The 20,798-nt window shown below is 42.5% G+C and overlaps 1 protein-coding gene and 1 pseudogene across 2 annotated transcripts in view; one reads left to right on the top strand and one right to left on the bottom strand.

The window, feature by feature from the left end:
* Fhit (fragile histidine triad diadenosine triphosphatase) overlaps window positions 1–20,798 on the bottom strand; it is a 1,412,380-nt gene that overhangs the window by 1,137,044 nt on the left and 254,538 nt on the right. The window lies entirely within an intron of this gene.
* LOC142858140 (large ribosomal subunit protein uL30 pseudogene) overlaps window positions 1–20,798 on the top strand; it is a 114,904-nt pseudogene that overhangs the window by 85,185 nt on the left and 8,921 nt on the right.

The raw sequence follows: 20,798 nt of genomic DNA on the forward strand, positions 1-20,798 counted from the left end.
AGCCATGAGTATTCCAATGTTAAAACACCACACTGGGAAGCATTGCTGGGAGTGCCAGTCTTGGGGGTGTAAGAAGAGTTTCCACAGGAGATCATGGTCAGGCAGGGCTCCAACAGAGCTTGGCTTACTTACTACTGTTAAATACATCCTATGTCATGAACCAGATCATTTTTTAATATCTTGGTCAGACCAAATACCAAGATGGACATGGTAAACTGTCTTGTGGAGCGCTTGGTTTTATAGACAAAGACAGTAAAATGAAAGTGATGAACTCAGACCAAAACAAACGAAAAACAAAAAGTAATTGAAGATTATATTAAGGGAGATGGGGCTGGAAGGGGTGGCTCAGCTGGTAAATTGTTTGATGAACAAGTATGAGGCCAGAATTTTGCTACCCAGAACCCCTATAAAAGCCAGCATGACAGTGAACACTTGGAACCCCAGCACTGGCAAGGAGTGCAGAGACCCCAGGATCCCGCGAGCTCACTGGCCAGTCAGTTTAGCCTAATGGGTGGGCCAGGTTCGGTGAGAGACCTTGCCTCAAAATAGGTGGAGAACACTGGGGAAGACATTGAATGTCCATGACATGAACACACACATGAATGTGAACCATTATGTACATATGAAAATTACTCTCGCAAGTATTCATCCCCCAATAAAAGGATGACACCATCTCTTCTCTTCTCCACATGCCTGAAAATGCTGCTACAGAAAGACCACATATTACTTAACGACTTCAGATTTTTTTTTAAACTAGGGATAGCATAGACAATCCTGGGCCAGTTCCTTTATCACACTGCAATGTTGGGAACAGAACTCTCAGCTTAGAAACCACGTTCTAGGAAGGTCTGCAGGGTGTCAATCATGTGGACAACAAGTCTCACTGCAGCTTGTCTACAGTGTGCTCTGCCCACTCCCTCTTTCATCCCTCCTGGGGCAACTAACCCTCACAGATTCTGTTGTTGTGGTGGTGGTGGTGGTAGTGGTGGTGATGGTGGTGGTGGTGGTGGTGGTGTGTGTGTGTGTGTGTGTGTGTGTGTGAGAGAGAGAGAGAGAGAGAGAGAGAGAGAGAGAGAGAGAGAGAGAGAGAGAGAGAGAGAAGATTGAAAGAGAGTCTCAATCACACAAATTGAAAGCTTGAAAGCAGGGGTAATTTCTAATCCACTTTCCTGCCCAAAATGCTCAACTGTTGAATAAATGCATATAGCTTCACACTGAAATTTTTATTTCTTTTGTTTCATTTTTAAAGACGTTAATTTAGGCTAGATTCCTTCTCATACTCTTGAATAAACTATGTACATTACGTTGAGTTATTACAAACTCAAAAACATACAGTTATGGGGTGGGGGAGGTTGCAGTCCTGTTTTACCCCCGAAACTCCTTTAGACCTTCCGCTTGCTTTCAGTTTGCGTAGGTTTTTCCAGTACTCCTATGTCAATAAATATAGATAAAGATTACCTGGAACAGAAGAGCGGTGCAGGGCAAAAATCTCTGCTGAGACATAAAATCCATACATTGAAATGTATGAGAACTTTGGAGACATATGTGCATCCTACACGACTTCTGCTCTAGTCAGAAGACACGATTCTTGGCAAATTTCCCCAGAACCGAGAACTGTTTAGCAGGAATTAATTTTTAATGAAATAAGCTAAAAATGAAATGGATGTACCATTTCTTAACTAAGTCCTGCTCTCCAGTAATTATTGAAGGTGACACTGGCATATTTTATCATTAGTAATTGGACTGAGTTTGACAAAATGTCTCCCTCTCCTCATGGAAAATGGCTGCAATGTTTCAATTTTATGCTGGTGGTCTTCTATCATGTGCAGTTTGGTAGCCTAAAATCTACAGAAAGACAGAGCACAGTTTTAGTGGCAGTAATATAGCAGAGACAGGAAGGTTGGATGTCCATTCTTCTGGCCACTTGAGCCTAAGTCAGTCATGAGACATCGAAGACAAGGCTATAGCTTCAGGCAGAACTGTCTTCTCCAGCTTCCTGTTTCAGCCAGAGGGAAAGTTTGGAGACCTAGCAATGGGATTACAATTTGTGCCAGAAGGACTGATGACGTAAACAGAGGCGAGCATGTGCACTAAGAAATGTATAACATCTTTTGCCAACATGGGCACCACAGGCAGATGGCACTAAATTAAGTCAAACAGGTTTCCTGAATTCAACAGCTATCTGTCTTTAATATTACTCCTGTTCCAGATGGCTTTTAGGACAGCAGATGCATAGCTGCCATGTTTGCCGGCCTCCACAAAGACACTACATAGGAACTGCTTGTAAGAATGCATGTACTAGCAGCCAAAGCGATGCTGAAATTCACATCTTTCCCTGTGGCTTGAAGAACTTCTAACCCGTCCTTCATCTCCTCCGATAAATCAGTCCTTTATGTTTCTTCAGACCCTGCCTCTGGCTTCCCTCTGAAGTTGTTTTCTATAATTCATCATAGATTATAAAGCCTTTAGCCACAGCAATCTCCATCCTTTCCATTCTGAAATATATTCGTATTATTCTAGGATTTCAGTGGAGTTAGCATATGCCAGGCCGAGCAGATAGGCATTAACGCACTTGGTCTGGAGTCAGCTGACAGTCTGGAGACAGACAGCGGTGAAGTAATAACACAGCAGTGACAGGTGCCAATAAAGGATGGCAGAAAGGGGCCTTACCCGTTGTAGAGAGTATAGATCATTTGGGTGGAAATCTGAAGGGAGAATTAATTAGAAAAGCATATAGTCCTACAGATCAATGGAAATAAAATATGCAGTGTTCTCTCTTCTATGGGAAAACCAAGTTTCAGGGAAAAGACAAGTAGCCAGGATGAGGAAGCCAGGGAAACAAGAGCCAAGAAGAATCCAGGAAGACAAGGCTCCATTATGGTTTCCAGTGGCAGAAATAAATGGTTTACAACACAATGAGAATACCAAGTTCATATTCCGGAAAACTCCCTCAAGTTACACCACAGACAATATTTTGGACAGGGTCAAAAGTGGAATCAAGGGGCCCAGTCAAAAAGCTACTGCAACCATTGTAATTTAACCAACAATGGAACAAGGGTAGCAATTATCACGGTCTAACCACACAGCATTAGACTTCCATTATGCCTGTGATGAGAACAGGCAGGCTCAAGTCAGAAAGAAATTCAGACAATGGCAACAGACTGGGTAAGGGTACTGTGGTGATCTGGATGAGAACAGCCCCTGTAGGTCCACAAATTTGGATCTTGATTTCCCCCTCCCTCCCTCCATCCATTCCTCCCTCCCTCCCTCTCTCCCTCCCTCCCTTTCTCCCTCCCTCCCTATCCAGTTTCTGAATCAGATAAGAAGCTCTCAGCTACTTCTCTAATGCCATGCCTGTCTGCCGCCATGTTCGCTGCTAGGAAACTCAGGGACGTCACCCTCTGAAACTAGAATCCCTGATTAAATGATTAAATACTTTTAGTTTTTATAAATTGCCCTGGTGTTTTGTCTTGGCAATAGAACAGTAACTAAGACAGGCCCTAACAGACACTTTAAACACAAAACCTAAGGTGACTTTCTTGAGTAAGTCTCTGACTTGTACTACCCAGTCAGCCAAGGGTCTTTCCTGTTCTATAATCTAGAAGATGCACCTTAAGTGATACCGTACATTCTTTCAAAAAGTACCATGTTTTTTTTTTAAATAACAGGCTTTAAACATACATAAGAGTTTGGTATTCTGAAGGATGATGTAAAGATTTTATAGGAAATTTTTATCAACCCTGGTTCAAGATGTTTAAATTCTAGAAGATTACATGAAAATATTATTTTGCAACAAATATAGAAAAGTGCATATAAATGTGTAAATCAAAAGGATGAGACCAAAATCCCAGTATTGGTATCCAATGAATGGCTCTGTAGTAAAAGTGTAGGAATGTATTGCTAGCTTGATATTTAGTTATTTTTTTGGAACTTAGGAATAAGGGTTGATTTATAACAAAAATAGAACAAAAAATTGAGCTATCAAAAATAAGATCAATAAAATCTGTACCTGGTATGCCAGGCTCGTGAAGGACAAGACACATGGCAGCTGAGTTCTTTACATCAGACTTTCATTTTGCCTGTGACTGTATACGTTCACATATAAGCCACCAGTACTTGCCAAAGGGCTCAGCTTTATCTGAATATTGCCAATTCAACAAAAATTAACCATATAATATCACTATTGATGCTTTAACCATTATAGCGAAATTGAAATTATTGCAATAGAGATGGGGGTGCATTGTGGTGTGCAAATGTGTGTGTCTGTTCCTGTGCTGAGAGTAGTGGCATGCGTGACAAGGCATACATGGAAGTCCAAGGGCAATCTCAGGGCTTGGTCCTGACTCTCCACCTCATCTGAGACAAGGTCCCTTGGTTGTTCACCAGACATACGCCAGGCTAGACAGTGTATGACCTCTTGGGGATTCTCTAGTCTCCCTCCCATTTCTCTATAGCACAGGGATTACAAGCACACATCGCTGTGGCAGATTTACAAGGGTTCTGAGGATTCACGCTCAGGTCTCGTGCTTGAGGGAGCATGGCTCTAGACTGGGAAGAGTTTCTGATCCATAAGAGGTCTAGTGAATGCGTTGTTTGTAAACAAGCAGTTTTCAATGCAACGTGGTCACACCCCAATCTGACTCAACATGATTTCAGAACAGCAGGACAAACTGACGGCAGGTATCCTTGCCAGCTTTTAGATGTGATCAAATAAAGACAGCATGCGTGTCACATCCCGGATAGCTCAATCAGGCAGTTCCCCCATACAGATTTGTGTACATTACAAGATTCTATCCCACTGGCTAGGACTTCTCCTACAAGGCTAAATGAGAGTGTATGTAATACATACAACTACTCACGGCCTCGGCCGAAGAGCTGCTCATATCTCCATCCCGAATGTGAGATTTGCTCTGCCTTTCTGTAGACACCATTTGTCTACTGAAGGAGAGTCAATGCGCCCCTCATTTCACAATGAGATCTGATCCCGAGTGAATGCTAAATAGTATCATTTTTCTTCATCAGCTAATGCTCCTGTGGTTTTTCACTTTTCATCTGGCAATATGGTCAACTGTATTAGCAGATTTCCACATAGTTCACTTGCATTGCTGGAATAAAACAGATAACCCAATCTGATTCATTTATTAATGCTTTATCTAGAATTTTTCCACTGATCCTCATGAGAAAAAGTAGACAGTGGATTTCCTTTTTTTAAAATACTTTTTTTTGTCTTTGGAGGTCAAGTTGATCCTGGGTAATAATGTATGTCTCTATATGATTGGCATCACTTCTTCCCGGGTGGAAGAGCCTGCCGTTAAATTTAACTAGTGTCTGCTTTGTGAGTGGATCTACAAGCTGTAGTCTTTTTTTTACACAGAATAATTCAGATTGTCTAGAATATATTATGCTAATTTAACTGCATTTAGAACTAAAACTATTTTATTAAAAATTTCAAGTTTATTAGGATAAAATTGTGGCAATGTCTTTTCAGTGTTTTTTTTTTTTTTTCCGTTTCTGATACTGGCAACTTGTTCCGAGCTTGTTTCTTAATTGTTCTTCGGTGGTTGGCTAGCTTTATTAGTCTTTTCAGTGAAATGACTGCTACCTTTTATTACTTCCTAGTGCAATGACTCTTGCACTTCTCTTTGTTTTCTTTACTTCATTTGAATTTGCCCTGTTGCTTCTTTTTTGAGTCTCGGCGCACACTGATTTACAGCCCTTCTTTTAAACATTTCAGGCCATGCGTTTCTCTGTAAGTCCTCTTTCACCTTCCATCCACAAGGTCTAATGTACTCCACTGTCAACTGTCATCAACATTGCTAACTCTGATTGAATGCCTTTCCCCAGCGCACGGGGGACACAGCACCTCTTAGGCGGATTCTCTGATCACTTTTTAGATATTTTCACTTCAGTATTGTTCTGATCGGAATATAGACTCTGCCATAAGGGTTAGTGGAATGCTCAGGCCACAGATGCAACAACTATATCGGAACCTCTCCCTAAGGCTCATGGACCACTGGGAAGAGGGGACAGAAGGATTGTAACAGCAGTAAGTCGGGGAAGATTGCTGTAAAATTGTGTCTTCTTGGATATGAAAGAGCCAGGTTCACAAACTCACAACTGCTGTGGCTGCCTAGAAAAGACTTGCACAAGATTAAGCTGGTCAACAGTCCAGCATGGATGGAGAGAATCCCACAGGGTCCCAGACCTAGCTGAAAAGCACTGGCATTGACTGCTATTGGAGGAAGGGACGCCAGCTATTTCCAAGATTCCAACTACAATCTAATAGGTCGCCTGTGCTCCAGTGGAAGGCCTGCTATGTTCATTGCCATCCAGACAGCTCTTACTGGACTTAGTGGGTCACAAAGAAAAAGGAGGAGTGTAATGTTGGGGGGCATACAGGGAATCTGGAAGAACTTGGAGGAGAAGGAAAAAGAGGGTTGAGCATGACCAAAAATATAGTATATATGTATAAAATTCTCAAAAATTAGGTAATATATAACTAAATGAAAAGACATAGACTATAGTTTAAAGCTTCAAAATTTATCAGAAAAAGATTTAATATTTACATCATATTATTAGTCTTGTTTTTATAATCTACTATGGCAATCTTTTTAAATTGAAATATTAAATTCCTCTCACATTAATGTAATTACGGTTACATTGGTATTCTAGTCAACAGCTTGATTTTTTTTCTTGGTTCTTTGTTTCTTAATAACTCTTTTATCTTCTATTAATCAAATACGTTTTATCACTTTATTTTTCCTATCAGCTTGCTAATTACATATTCTTTAAAATTTATCCATGCAAATGGTCTATGTAATACATATTTATGTATGTATACTTTTCACTTAATAGATGTGGTTGGTATTCCACAAATTAGTTAGGTTAATTGCTAAATATAGCATTTTAATCTTTTCCATGTCTACTGACATTTTCCTTCATGTTAGAAGTTGTTGAAGGCAGAATGATAAGATCCTAAGAAAGAAGACATATTTCTCCTTTCACTGTAATCAATTTCTTTCCAATATTTTGAAGCCATCAAATTTGTCTGCTTATAGGCAGCCATATCTGCCTCCCTTTGTTGGTGTTTGCATGCTATTTTATATACTATTAATTAATCTTTATGTGATGTAATGTTCCCATCATAGCATCAGTCTTGCTTTTATAATCTACTATGGCAATCTTTGGTTTTAAATTGAAATATTAAATTCCTCTCTCACTAATGTAATTACAGTTACATTGGTATTCAAGTCAACAGCTTGATTTTTTCCTTGATTCTTTGTTTCTTAATAACTCTTTTATCTTCTATTAACCTAATATATTTTACCACTTTATTTTCCCTATCAGCTTGTTAATTACATAGTCTTTAAGTGGGTACCTCAGGAATAAAGGCATTCTCTTGACGTACTAGAATCTACAACGATGAAAAGATTGACCCTCTCTGAGTAAGAGTCTGAGAACAGTTTAACTTTGTGTACCGTACTCTACGATGCATTATTATTGCTACCCTTTAGTGGAATTCTACTTTCATTTTACCTTATTTCACTATATTTAATCCCTGCTGGGCCTACAATCACCAGTTTGGACCTTGGGGCTACCTCCTGTGTCCATTATGGAGCCATCTTTATCTTTGCTTCCTATTCAGTTCTGTGCTTTACACCCAGGTACCTTTTACTGACACCCTTCCACAATGCTCGTCCTCTGTTTCAATATGCCAAACCTGTGGCCAACTATCTACTAATTTTTTAAATTTTCATTTACTATAGTTTCAAGACATCCATTTGATTGGGTTGATAGACTAGCTCTCTGATGAAATTCTGCTTCTTAAGCAAACTAATGGTACATGTGAGAGCTTGTGTCATTTGATGCCAACATCTGAATCACCTTGGTGTCTAATGCCTTTGACTCTCTTTCTAGCACAGATTTTAGTCCGCTGTCCCTCTTCCGTTGGATGCCTACTATGACAAATTCATTGTTTATGGAAACAGCACATGCCCGAAATGTTTTCTTCTTTCAAAGGTGATATGATTTTTGCTCTGTAGGCAGAGAAAGTACAGGAAGGTCACAATGACCCAGCTGAGGCTAGTATACCACGAGCCTGCCTAATCCTAAGAGACGGCTCCGCTCCAGTCTCCGTTAAAACCCTCGACGTTTCTCAGGTTCCCATGACCTCAGAAAACATGCCCTCTGAAGTGATAAGTCACCTCCATCATCTCTGCTTAATCTTCCTGTCGCATTTGCCTTATGGAGCCTTACATCTCTTGCCTCCCCCTGGGACTGTGCAACCTGGCCCCGGGTGGAAACTACCGTTCATGCTGACTGCAGCTCTCTTTGGCTCCTGTGCTGATAGGATTCTGCAAGCGCGGGTTCTTCTGGTTACCCAGAACGCCACGGACCGGTACGATAGAGGATGTCTCCCTTTCAGAAAGTTTTGTTTTAAGTTACACCACCCCTTGTCTGGTGCACTCACGTTTTAATTGCCCTTGATTTTTAATAGTATCAAGAATCAGACCTAATCTCATCATTTCAGTGGGATTGCATAGAAACACGTAGCAATGCAAAGCAAGGAAGTATTGACTTTCACTCAGCAATCAACCTCGAATGATGTCAGGAAAGCTGCAGCTTTCTCTGGTTAAAAAAAAAATATATGGAAGGGAAGAGAAAAGAGATGTGTTATTTATCATGGACAATACTCAGCACAATTTTATTGCTCCTTGGGGAATCTGAGGCTTTTAAAGATGCTATTATTATTTGGAAGCTCTCCAGGGAGCACTAAGGATTAAAAATAGCACCTGCACTCTGCGAAGTCACATCACCTGTTTATTGCCCAGAGTGATGAAAATCATTTAATGAAATATTACAGACACTGTGCAAAGCCATGAGCACAATTCAGATGCCCGACACAATTAAGGGAATGTTTGCACCTAGCTTACCACAGATCTGTTAGACGGATAACTCACATGGTGAGACAGAGAATTGGCTTCCTTAAAGAATCAGACTTTTGAGTAGCAGACACCAAACTTCTGTAACCACCTCTGATTTGCTTTACCTTGAACCCAGCACAAAGCTTTAGCACTGTCAGATGGACATGGTGTAATGTCAGAACCTGGGAGGCTGGGGGTGAAGAACCAGTCAGCCTGGGGTTACAAAATGAGAACATGTCTCAAGACAGCAAATAGGAGGCAGAGAGATGGTTTAGTAGGAGAAGGCCTGGTGACCTGAGTTCAATCCCTGAACTCATGTAAAGTTGTCCTCTGATTTCTAAATGCACACTGTGACACACATGCTCACTCACAGACATAGACATAGACAGACACACAGAAACAAAATAAAACCTTTACCTCTTTGGGTGTGTGCTTGCATGTGACTGTGCATGTGTGTATACATGTTCAAATGTGAATGGGCATGTGTGGGTGGGGATGATACAAACGTGCTATGTGCATGTGGAAGCCAGAGGTTGGTATTGGTGCCGCTCTTCATTGATTTCTTCCCTTACATTGAGACAAGGTCTCTCAATTTAGCACAGAGCTTGCTGACTCAGCTAGCCCAGACAGCCAGAGGGATCCCTTCTCTGCTTCCCCTGCACACCCACCAGGCACTATGTGGGTGCTGGGAACTCAAACTCCAGTGCTCACACTTGGGCAGAAAACATTTTATACACTGAGACATAGCTCCAGCCTTTACTTTTTATACCCTTCCCTGGTGTTCTCTGGGATCTTGCTCCTACTGCACCTTAGGAAATCAGATAGAGGGCATGTGACCAGGCATAGAGAATTAATGTTCCATCCCATTGGCTTCAGCCTTTGGTTCAGCCACGAGCAAGTGATTCCAGGTATTCTTATGAAACTCGTGGTCGCATCTTATGAAGATTACTGGGAAGAAATTTTCTAGCTGATCACACAACAGAATGGAAGTTGTCGTGTGGTGATCACTGGACAAAGGCCCAAGGAGAGTGAAGACAATATTCCTGTGGCATGAATAACACACACACCTCATTGCTAAAACCACTGTGTAGCAACCGAATTTCAGATAGACGGTAATAGTCATGACTATTCGTAAAAACAAGCGTCGTTACTATCTCAAGGAAGTCTGTAGCAACAGACCTATGCTCACTCAGGTTTATGAATAAAACTTCAGTTGCTCATTGAAATAACATAGTGGTATTAGTAGGTTTAAGAACATAATAAGATGTATTACAGAGTATTAGTGATATTTTAGTTCCCACCTTCGTTTACATCAGTGGTTCTCAGCCTTTCTAATACTGTGACCATTTAATACAGTTCCTCATGTCATGGTGACCCCAACCATAAAGTTATTTTTATTGCTTCTTCATAACTGTAAGTTTGCTACCATTATAATTCGTCATGCAAACATTGGTTTCCTGATGGTCTTAGGTAACAAACCACAGGCTGAGAATTGCTGGCGTAATTGATGCTCGAGGTGTGACTCCTGAGGTCATCAAATGTTACTAACCTGCTCCTTGAAGATGCTTAGTTATGTGAAGAATGAGGTAAGTCATAAAAGACTCAAGGGGAAGGGGAAAATGTTTAACATTTTATGATTTTTTAAAAGTCTGTCTTGCCGGGCGGTGGTGGCGCACGCCTTTAATCCCAGCACTTGGGAGGCAGAGGCAGGCGGATCTCTGTGAGTTCGAGACCAGCCTGGGCTACAAGAGCTAGTTCCAGGACAGGCTCCAAAACCATAGAGAAACCCTGTCTCGAAAAACCAAAAAAAATAAAAGTCTGTCTTGGGCCAGACAAATGGCTCAATGAGGCGTCGCTGAGAAAGCCTGGTGGCCTGAGTTCTAAGTGTGAAAGGAAACAACCGACTGCACAAAGCTGTCCTCTGACCTGTACATGTATGCCGTAGCTGTGCCTCTACACATACATCATACACACACACAAATAAATATTTTTCTAAGAGTCTGCTCTCATTGCCAAGTGCTTGCCAGAGAATCCTAGAAGCTTACAGGTGGGTCAGTGGTATCACATCTGTCAATAAAACAGCGTGTCTCAGACAGGGCAGGAAATGAGGTATGTTACCTAAGGCTGTTCACTGACCTCCACATGTGTGCTAACATGGAAACACACATAGGTACACACACACATGCACATGAAATGAAGAAAGTAAAAGAAGAAGGGAAAGAAGGAGGGGGGCGAGAAGAAGGGAAAGTCACTCTTCTGCTTTGGCTAATGCAATGGTTGTTGATAGTAGCTATAAGGAACAGTACCAGGAGGAAGGATGCAAAGGATGCAAGGGCTGATCAGCATCTTTTGTCCTCCAGATGGACTCTGACTTAAGCATGTGCACAGACTTGGGATCATACATTTCTACCCATGGCATGTAATTAGGAGTGAAGTAAAATGTGCAGGACCAGAATTTTAAATATTAGCTTAATAACCTTTATGCACCTAATTTCCAAACGATTTTCTTCCTCTCTGGAGAGGCACCCGATGTCAAACATTGGTGTTAAGGTGAGCCATGATAACAAAAAACTATGAGGCAGGCATCTGTCAGAGTTATTAATTTTAGAACAATGTATGAAATATCACCTTTCCTAAACTTGGGCTCTGCTGACACGTTCTGAACTTTGAAGTGTGGCCTTATTCCCTCACCCACCGCTCGTCACAGTCTCTGTGAGAAATGAGTGTCAAGGGAAATACAGTGGTTTCAGAGAGAGAAATATGAGCACATTCAAACTCCAGGTAACGGAGAAGTTAAAAGAAAAGTGACATGCTCAGGATTTGAGGTGGGAGTAGAATATTAGTGTTCCAGTCACATCCGATGATAGCATGTTTTGGTCACACCCGAATTCTCTGAGACGGTGAGTTTTCAATGCTTTCCATGTTGCCCTTTGTAAAAGCGATCGTTCTACCTACCTGCCAAGTGAACGTGCAGAGATGAGCATTGTGAGCGACCCACAGTAGCAGTGAACTCTGATGTCTGGCAAATGAACCAGGGCCATTCTATTCTCCATCATCTTGCTATGAATCAATGCTGCTTGAACAGCTGTAGGTTGCTCTCACAACCCCCCCCCCCGGCCCCCAGTTACTTCCAACTTGATGCAAGGAGCACGACCTTGCGTGACTGGACACACTCAGCTAGGCTGGCTGAGAGAAGTATGAGTATTCAAATCATTACTAACTCTAATTTCCAGTTCAAACTTTCTTAAATAAAATGAAAATCACCCTATCTACACAGCTGAAAACTTAACCTGCTCGTTAACTTGCCTAAGTATCTCCAGGCAGCATTTGAACTGGGCTGCTTCATTCAGAATGTATTCAGGACATACCTGACCTGGTGTATGCTGACCACCTGGAAGCCAAAACAATACTTTTTATTTATATCTATTTTTAATCCTGGGTCTCTGTGGAAGTGAGGAAAATGGGACACTACAGGAATGTTCCAGTGCAGCTGAGAGGATGCTCCCTTAGCTGTTCCAGTTCATTTTAGGGCATCAGTACCTGCTCCATTACTGGTCCTGCGAAGACAACATTTTCTTAATGACCCCTAGTGGAAGACAATGACCTGATAAATGAGAACCGTGACACAAAGAAGTTGTCCTGTGCCTGTGTATATAATGTCACCTGGGCCCATACATTTTCCTAAGCCGAAATAGCACCGTGTCTCTCCACCCCAGTTATTTCCCTAACCCTGGAGGCCAGCATAGAGAATGTGAATGTCTCCCAGTTAGAGCCGCAATTAACTAAAACTTTCAGGGCTCCGAAAGCCATTTCTTTCCATCTTAAAAAGTGGCCTGCATGTCTGTTGAAAGGGTTTCCTTTGTTAACCCCCACCTGAGAATTTACATGAGGCGTGTTTGAAAGTGACCCTGCAGGGAAGAAATGGGACATGCCCCCATCTGTGTGACAGCCTGAGGATGGGGTAAGAGTTTCCTATTGGTTCTTGCGTCATGTTCATTAAATTATTGTTGACACCACAGGGTGGGCCCAGCTTATAAATTTTTTTTATCTTCTTTCTGCTTCACCAATCATTCATAATCACACACGGGGGTAGAAACGAAAGACAAAGTGGTGTAAACCCATTCCTACCGTTGCTCAAAGCGGGAGTGAATGATGTCAAACCCAGTACTCAGAGCTAGGGGTAAATTTGTGTTGTTGAAGAGCAGAGGCTGTAGCAGTATTGGCTGGACATTTTAGTTAAAACAAGCCATTCCAGATTCCACCCAGGGTGATTGTTGTCAGACTTAAGACAGGAATTCATCAGACTTCTGCTTGGTCATCCTTGAGAAGCCTTCGTATAGAGACATCAGTGTCTGGACACTGATCCAGTGCTGCCTTATTTGAAACCACTCCTAAAAAGAGCAGAGTCAAGGAAGTAGGAAAAACCAGCTTCGAGGTCATGAGTGCAATGTTCCTGAAACTAGGGTAGCGACAAATCCCCCAGGGGTCTAGCTGCAGGGCCTTTTCGGTTTATGGACTGGGGTATTACGTTCTACACAACCTTGGAACTTGCTCTAGTGTCAGCGCGGACATTAGGTTTCCCTGCTTAGGAAGACCCAAGCCAGGATCTCTTCCAAGACACCACTGAACTCTTTGGGCTTGGGACATCACCTAGCCTGGTTCTTTTTCTTTATAAGATCTTATGTGCTATCCTCTCTCTTTCTGAAATATATGGGTTTATTAATTAATAATATGGTGTCCTCATAAGTCAGAGATGTTAGATTTCCTAGACCTAGAGACACAGGCAACTGTGGAACACCTGGCAGGGGTGCTGGGCACCAAATTCAGCTCATCTGTAAGAGCAGTACGAGCTCTTAAACACTGGGCAATCTCTTCAGCCTCTATTTAATTTTTTTGGCAAGGTCTCACTATGTAACCCTGGACGGTCTAGAAATTGCTATGTAGAACAGGCTGACCTTGAACTCACATCTGTCTCCCAATGGTATTAAGTGTGTACTCCCACTGTGCCACCTCCTTCTGGAGGGCATCTCAGTCCAGGCAAGACAGGGCATCATAAACAATGTGGTGGCTCTGGAGGGAGGGAGATCCAGGCTAGAGTCCCAGCCGGTGATCTAACATGCAATCAAAGGTCTTTGCAAACCGTTTGAGCTTCTTCCAGGTTCCCCTTTTCCCTTTGGAAAGAGTTTATTCTTACTCTCCGGGCTCTTACAAGAAACAAAACAGTCCCCAAAAACAAAACAGTGGGTTAATCCCTGGCTCAAATGGATAAACAGCCTAAAATAGGCCAATTCTACCCACAGGAAATAAGGAAGGAAGTGGGGAGTTACATGTCTGAATAAACCTTATTTTTCTTATTAGTACGATTCTGGCTTTTTCTTAGATCTATAGAGCGTTGAATTATATAGCCCTCTATATACAGTAGACCAAGGATCTCTACCATTTTCAATACTTCCAAACTCTAAAAACTACTCTTTGATCAAGCATTTAGTAGTGACAGAGTGCAGTGATGGAGGAAGGTCATTGGCTAATAAAGGAACTGCCTTGGCCCATTTTATTGGTTAGGACATAGGTAGGTGGAGTAAACAGAACAGAACGCTGGGAGGAAGAGGAAGTGAGCTTAGACTCGACAGCTCTCCTCTCGGGAGCAGACGCCTCAGAGAGACACCATGCTCCCAGCTCCCAGGCAGACACAAGCAATGAAGCTCCGACCCAAGATGGACACAGGCTAGAATCTTCCCGGTAAGCGCACCTAGGGGCGCTACACAGATGATTAGAAATGGGCTAAATTAATATGTGAGAATTAGCCTAGAAGAGGCTAGATAGAAATGAGCCAAGCAGTGTTTAAATGAATACAGTTTGTGTGTTGTTATTTCGGGGCAAAAGCTAGCCGAGCAGGCGGCTGGGGTGTTGGGGACGCAGCCCCGCCGCCACCCTTATTTCTACAGTGCAGAAAGAACTTGGGTTTTCTGTTTTGTTTTATTTTAATGTTTCATGCTCTGTGTAATGGTAACTAGCTCTGGATTGGTCTGCTCTACCTGGCTGCTAGTATTTCCAGTCACAAAAGTCTAGTTCTGAAGTTGCTCCTTCTAATCTGTCTTCTCTAATCTGACACTAGACATGATGTTGCTTGCTCAGAACGTGATGCACAGGTTCCCCTCTGCACACATCTGCTTGGGAATCCAGCTTCCTCTCGGGGAATGCAGAATGTAATTCTGAGAAATGAACAAGAAAAGTACTAATTTAACTCTTTCAATTCTTTCCACTTCAGTGGATAGAGACAAACACATAAGACACAGAGTTATTAAAAAGAGGAAAGAGGCAGAGCTACCGACTTGAGTAAAATAAAGAGGATGGAAGGAGAAGAGAACTATGAAATACACACTTCCTCTTCCAATTCCCCCTGGCAGTGCTGCAGTCAAATTGTGAACCTCTTGTGGACTACACCTTGACCCTTCACAGATACCGTAATGCAACATCCTTAGCCATCAGGGAAACACAAATCAAAACGACTTTGCTATTCTATCTTACACCTGTCAGAAAAACTAAGATCAAAACCACAAAAGTGACAGCTCCTGCTGGAGAGGATGTGGAGCAAGGGGAACACTCCTCCATTGGTGGTAGGAGTGTAAACTTGAGCAGCTATTTTGGAAATCAATGTGGTGGTTTCTCAGAAAACTCAGAAATCAATTTATCACCAGACCCAGCGATAGCACTCTTGTGAATATACTCACACTACAAGGACGCTTGCTCAACTGTGTACGTAGCAGCTTTATTTTTTTTAATATTTCTGCTTTGTTTCTTCTTCAAAAACACTTCCATTTAATCACTGACAATAAATAACATTCATATACAATTAAGATTACTTTCTATTAATATCTTCAATAGCCATAGGTTACGTTGCTCAGGGAGCTCATTTGCATCTGTCTTAGCTGACATTGAATCTGTTCTTAAGTCCCATCAGTGGTGTGTAAAGATTATATCTACGTTCCCATTACACACTTCCACCTCAAACAGCATCATCCTGGCTTGCCATCTCATTGCTTGACTGGCTATTGCTCTCTAGGGTTTCAGCTCTCTACCTTTTGTGTAGGAGCAGAAAGGGTCCTTAGACGTATGTCACCTGTAAAGGCTACAGCCTTCTCTCAAAGCCCTCTTGGACCTGCCTCCCACTAATTCTTTTACCTTTGTCTATTCTGGGCAGGGGTTTGATCTCTCCTCCAGAGCCACACTAGGCTGTACAATAAAGGAAATTCTGGAGGCATCACAATCCCTGACTTCAGACTCTACTACAGAGCTACAGTAATGAAAACAGCCTGGTATTGGCATAAAAACAGACAGGAGGACCAATGGAACCGAATAGAAGACCCGGATATCAATCCTCACACCTATAAACACCTGATTTTTGACAAAGGAGCAAAAAATATAAAATGGAAAAAAGAAAGCATATTCAATAAATGGCACTGGATATCAACATGTAGAAGAATTAAAATAGACCAATATCTACCACCATAACAAAACTCAAGCCCAAATGGATCAAAGACCTCAACATAAAACCAACCATTCTGAACCTTATAGAAGAGAAAGTGGGAAGTACACTTGAACACATTGGCACAGGAGACTACTACTTCCTAAATATAACCCCAGCAGCACAGACACTGAGAGAAACAATTAATAAATGGGACCTCCTAACACTGAAAAGTTTCTGTAAAGCAAAGGACATGGTCCACAAGGCAAAATGATAGCCTACAGAATGGGAAAAGATCTTCACCAACCCCACATCAGACAGAGGGCTGATCTCCAAATTATGCCAAGAACTCAAGAAACTGGTCATCAAAAGAACAAATAATCCAATAAAAATATGGAATACAAACCTAAACAGAGAACTCTCAACAGAGGAATCTAAAACGCCTGAAAGACACTTAAGGAAAGGCTCATCATCTTTAGCCATCAGGAAAATGCAAAGCAGGTTTACTTGTAATAGCCAGAACCTAGAAACAGCCTAGATGTTCCTTTACCAAGGAACGGAAAAGAAAATGTGGTACATTTACAAAATTGAGTGTTAGTTGGTTACTAAAAACAAAGACATCAGAAAATATGCAGGCAAACTGATGAAACTAGAAAAGATCATTCCAAGTGAGATAAACTAAACTCAGGAAGACAAACATTATATGTACTATTTTATAAGTGAATATTAGCCATTAAAGTAAAGGATAACCATGCTACATTCCACAGCCCCAGAGAGACTACTAATAAGAAGGATTTGTGGCAGGGGGGTTACCCAGATCTCCTTAGGAAGGGGAAATAGAGGAGAATTCATGAGTGGACTGGAGGTGGGTGGGTATGGGAATATGAGCAGTAAGATTGGGGGTAGGTGGAGGGGGAGAGTATGAACAAGAATTCTGGAAAGGGTCAGGTAGAATCCGGACACAAGAGCATCTCCCAGGAATCTACAAGAATGACCCCAGCTGAGGCTCCTAGCAATTGTGGTTATGTAGCTTTGCCAACTCATATGAGCAGCCAAGACTTTAAGTGGAGGGACTGGGACACCAACCAGCCACATAACCTTTGACCTACAGTCTGTCCTGCCTATGGGATGTGCTGGACTAACGGTGGCCTAGAGATTGAGGGAGTGAACAACGAATGAATGGTCTAGCCTAAAACCCATGCCATGAGAGTAATCCCACTCCTGAGCACCAGGACCCACAGGCTGGATGACTCAGAGACCTAAGATAGAAACAAACACACCTGGAGGGGGAAATGTCAATGTAATGATGCCTAATAATATTCTGCTATACTCATAGATTGGTGCCTAGTCCAACTGTCACCCCAGAGGCTTCATCAAGCAACTGATAGAAACAGATGCAGAGACTCACAGCCAAACATTAGGCAGAGCTCTGGGAATTCCATTGAACTGAGGGAAGAAGGATTACATGAGCTGGACGGATCAAGGACATTACAAGAAAATTCACAGAATCAACTAACCTGGGCTCATAGAAACTCACAACCAAGGAGCCAACAACCAAGGAGCCTGTGTTGAACTGACCTAGGCACTCTACATATGTGTTACAGTTGTGTAGCTTGGTTTTTTATGGCAGTACTAACAGTGGAAACAGGGATTGTCTTACTCTTTTGCCGGATTTGGGAATCCTGCTGCTCTCACTGGGTCACCTTGCCCAGCCTTAATACATGGGTAGGTGATGGTCTTACTGCAACTCGATATGCCAGGTTTCATTGATACCAATGGGAGACCTATCCCTGCCTGAACAGAAAAGGAGAAGTGGATTGGGGGGTGGGGATAGAGAGGGAGTTATGGGGAGGGACTGGGAGGAGAGGAGGAAGGGGAAACTGTGGCCAGGATGTAAAATAAATTAGTTAATTAAAAAATAATGTGTATTATTTCTTGTCATGTGATATTAGACAATAATTAAGAATTGCTGTTGATTTTTGTTGAGAATGATAGCAGCATTGTTATTGCATACCTTACAGTCTTATTGCAGGGTCTGCTTTATTAGTACAATATTTATACTAAGAATATAGGAGAGTTGGTAGCTTTCTTCACAGTTAAGAAAGAACCCCAGACTTCCCACTCCTGTTCTAAACAGCTGTGTTGGTAGCAATCTTGTCTCTGTTCCGTAAGAGATGGGCTCTGCTCTGCCACTCTTCAGAACGGCCACCAGGAAGATTATTTTACCCACTTCCCGGGACTGATTGTGCTGGCATCGGCAATAGCAGCTAAGTAAATGAGATTCCTATGAAACACATGCCGGCATGCACGCATTTGCTTGACCCTTGTTCTGATATTCTACAATACAGTGGATCCACTGGTCATCCTCCTCCAGGAGCCACTGGACAGCTGACATTGACCTTGGCCTTGCCTCAAAGCCGGCTGAGAGTGAAGATCCCTGATATGCTGCAGATCAGCTCTGAATGCAGGGCCCACGGCAGCCAGGTCATTCATGACGATGACGCTTATTGATGAGACACCAATGTTCTGGAAGTTCCATTGTAGCAGGAAGGGCCTACCAGCCACAGTGGCACCTGCTCATGACAGGAACCACTGATGGCTCAAGTTCTTGCCCGTGATATGAACTTCTGTTACAGGACCCGTAGCTCCCTAGTTTCCTCTTTCTGAGATGAAAGGAGAGGGGGACTTGCTTCCTGTGGGCTCATTCCATCTCAGATAGAAGCAAGCAGGTGGGTTACTGTTGGCTCTTTCTAGATTGGGACACATGATACTGCCTGATTTGTAGCTATTAGAAATGTCATGATCTGGCTTTCTGTCCTATTTAGAGAGAAAGTTTCCCGGTTGCAAAAGCTAAGCATTGCCATGATTTTGTGATATTGACCAGAACAAGTTATCTCAAATTCATTTACTCTGATGGTACATGTTTTTATATAAAACACACCGAGCGGGATCTTTACTCCCATTTTCAGTTTCTAAAGTAGGATTCATTTAACAATATTCTTTATAAAATATCCCTTCTCAAGCAGCAACTGCCAATCAACACAAGCATGGCCCCTTTCTCCGGATCAGGAGTGAGGAAGATACAAAAAGCAAGAAAGCATCATCTCTGCCCGCCCCCCCCCCCCCCGGACTAACCAATAAGGCGGGAGAAACAAAAGAGAGAGAGACAAATGCAAAAAGGTGAGCGATGAAGTAACAATGTAAGAAATGTCACAAGACAGGCCATAATCATTTGCCAAATGAGCGGAATAGAAAGTAAGTGCAGCGAGTCGAGAGGCAGGAGCAATCACCTAGAATCTGATTTGAGCCACTTTCCATCCAATTTAGCTGATCAAGCCCGGAGCCCGCCCACCTCCTTACTGCGGGAGCTTATCACGGAAGATGAAAGTCGCCACTCTGCCTGCTCAGAACTCCTGGACAATGCATCCAGAGAAACGCGTGCAGGCTGTCTCTGAGAGCCATCCGAGGAGAGGCAAATGGAGACAGTCTGATGGACTAGACACGTCTCTCCTTTGTTCCACTATATAGCTTAGCCTCTTCTGGAACCCAGGATTCTCCAGCCTCAGACACTACAGTTGTTTAATTTACAGGCTTATGCATATGCGGGCATGCACGTGTGCGTGCACACGTGCACATCCACACGCACACATGCATGCGTGCTTTCTCTCCCCTCTGAATGAAGCTAGTAACTTGCAGATGTTCTGCAAGTCCCAGTGCCCTCAGCTTCCTTAATGCTCCTAGCACTGAATTCCCACTGGGGTGTTACGTACAGAAACACAGGCTGTCCTCCCTGGCACTCTTTCTCTCTGTGATTTAGGCCTGATAAAAATTTGCTGACACGTGAGGAAACATCTTTTGTTGGCCCCTTCCTTTTATCACCACATCTAATCTATGATCACGTGTTACCCACATTTTACCCACCACGCGTAGCCTCAAGCCTTCCTTTCACCAATGCCGTTGACATCCTAGCTAGTAAGCGCTAGCTGCCATCAGCACCTATCGGCAGAGCATCCGGATGGTCCCACTTTCCTTGTACCCTTGCAATCCACTCTAAACACATCACCAAGAGAAACCCTGTAAAACCATTAAATGAACCATACATATCTTCATGAATTTCAAATCCTGTAGCGTTAGTGACTTCTTAGCATTTTCAGAATAAAGTCTCTTTGTGCTGGCATTCAGGATCTTCTGGAACCTGGCTCAATGTCTCCTCTCTAGAGGCCACCCAGCAGCACTATAGAAGAGGTGACTCTCACGTCTATTACTATCCATGAGAAGAATGAGTCAGAAAGTCAGGCCCTTTGCTGGTCATGAGAGCTGTGACTTCTCTGGACTTCAATTTCTTCCCATGCAAAACTACATGTCTTTCTTTTTTTAAGGATTTATTTATTTTTATTTAGTATGTATGA

This window comes from Microtus pennsylvanicus, chromosome 10 (genome assembly GCF_037038515.1).
Source record: "Microtus pennsylvanicus isolate mMicPen1 chromosome 10, mMicPen1.hap1, whole genome shotgun sequence".
Taxonomy (NCBI): domain Eukaryota; kingdom Metazoa; phylum Chordata; class Mammalia; order Rodentia; family Cricetidae; genus Microtus; species Microtus pennsylvanicus.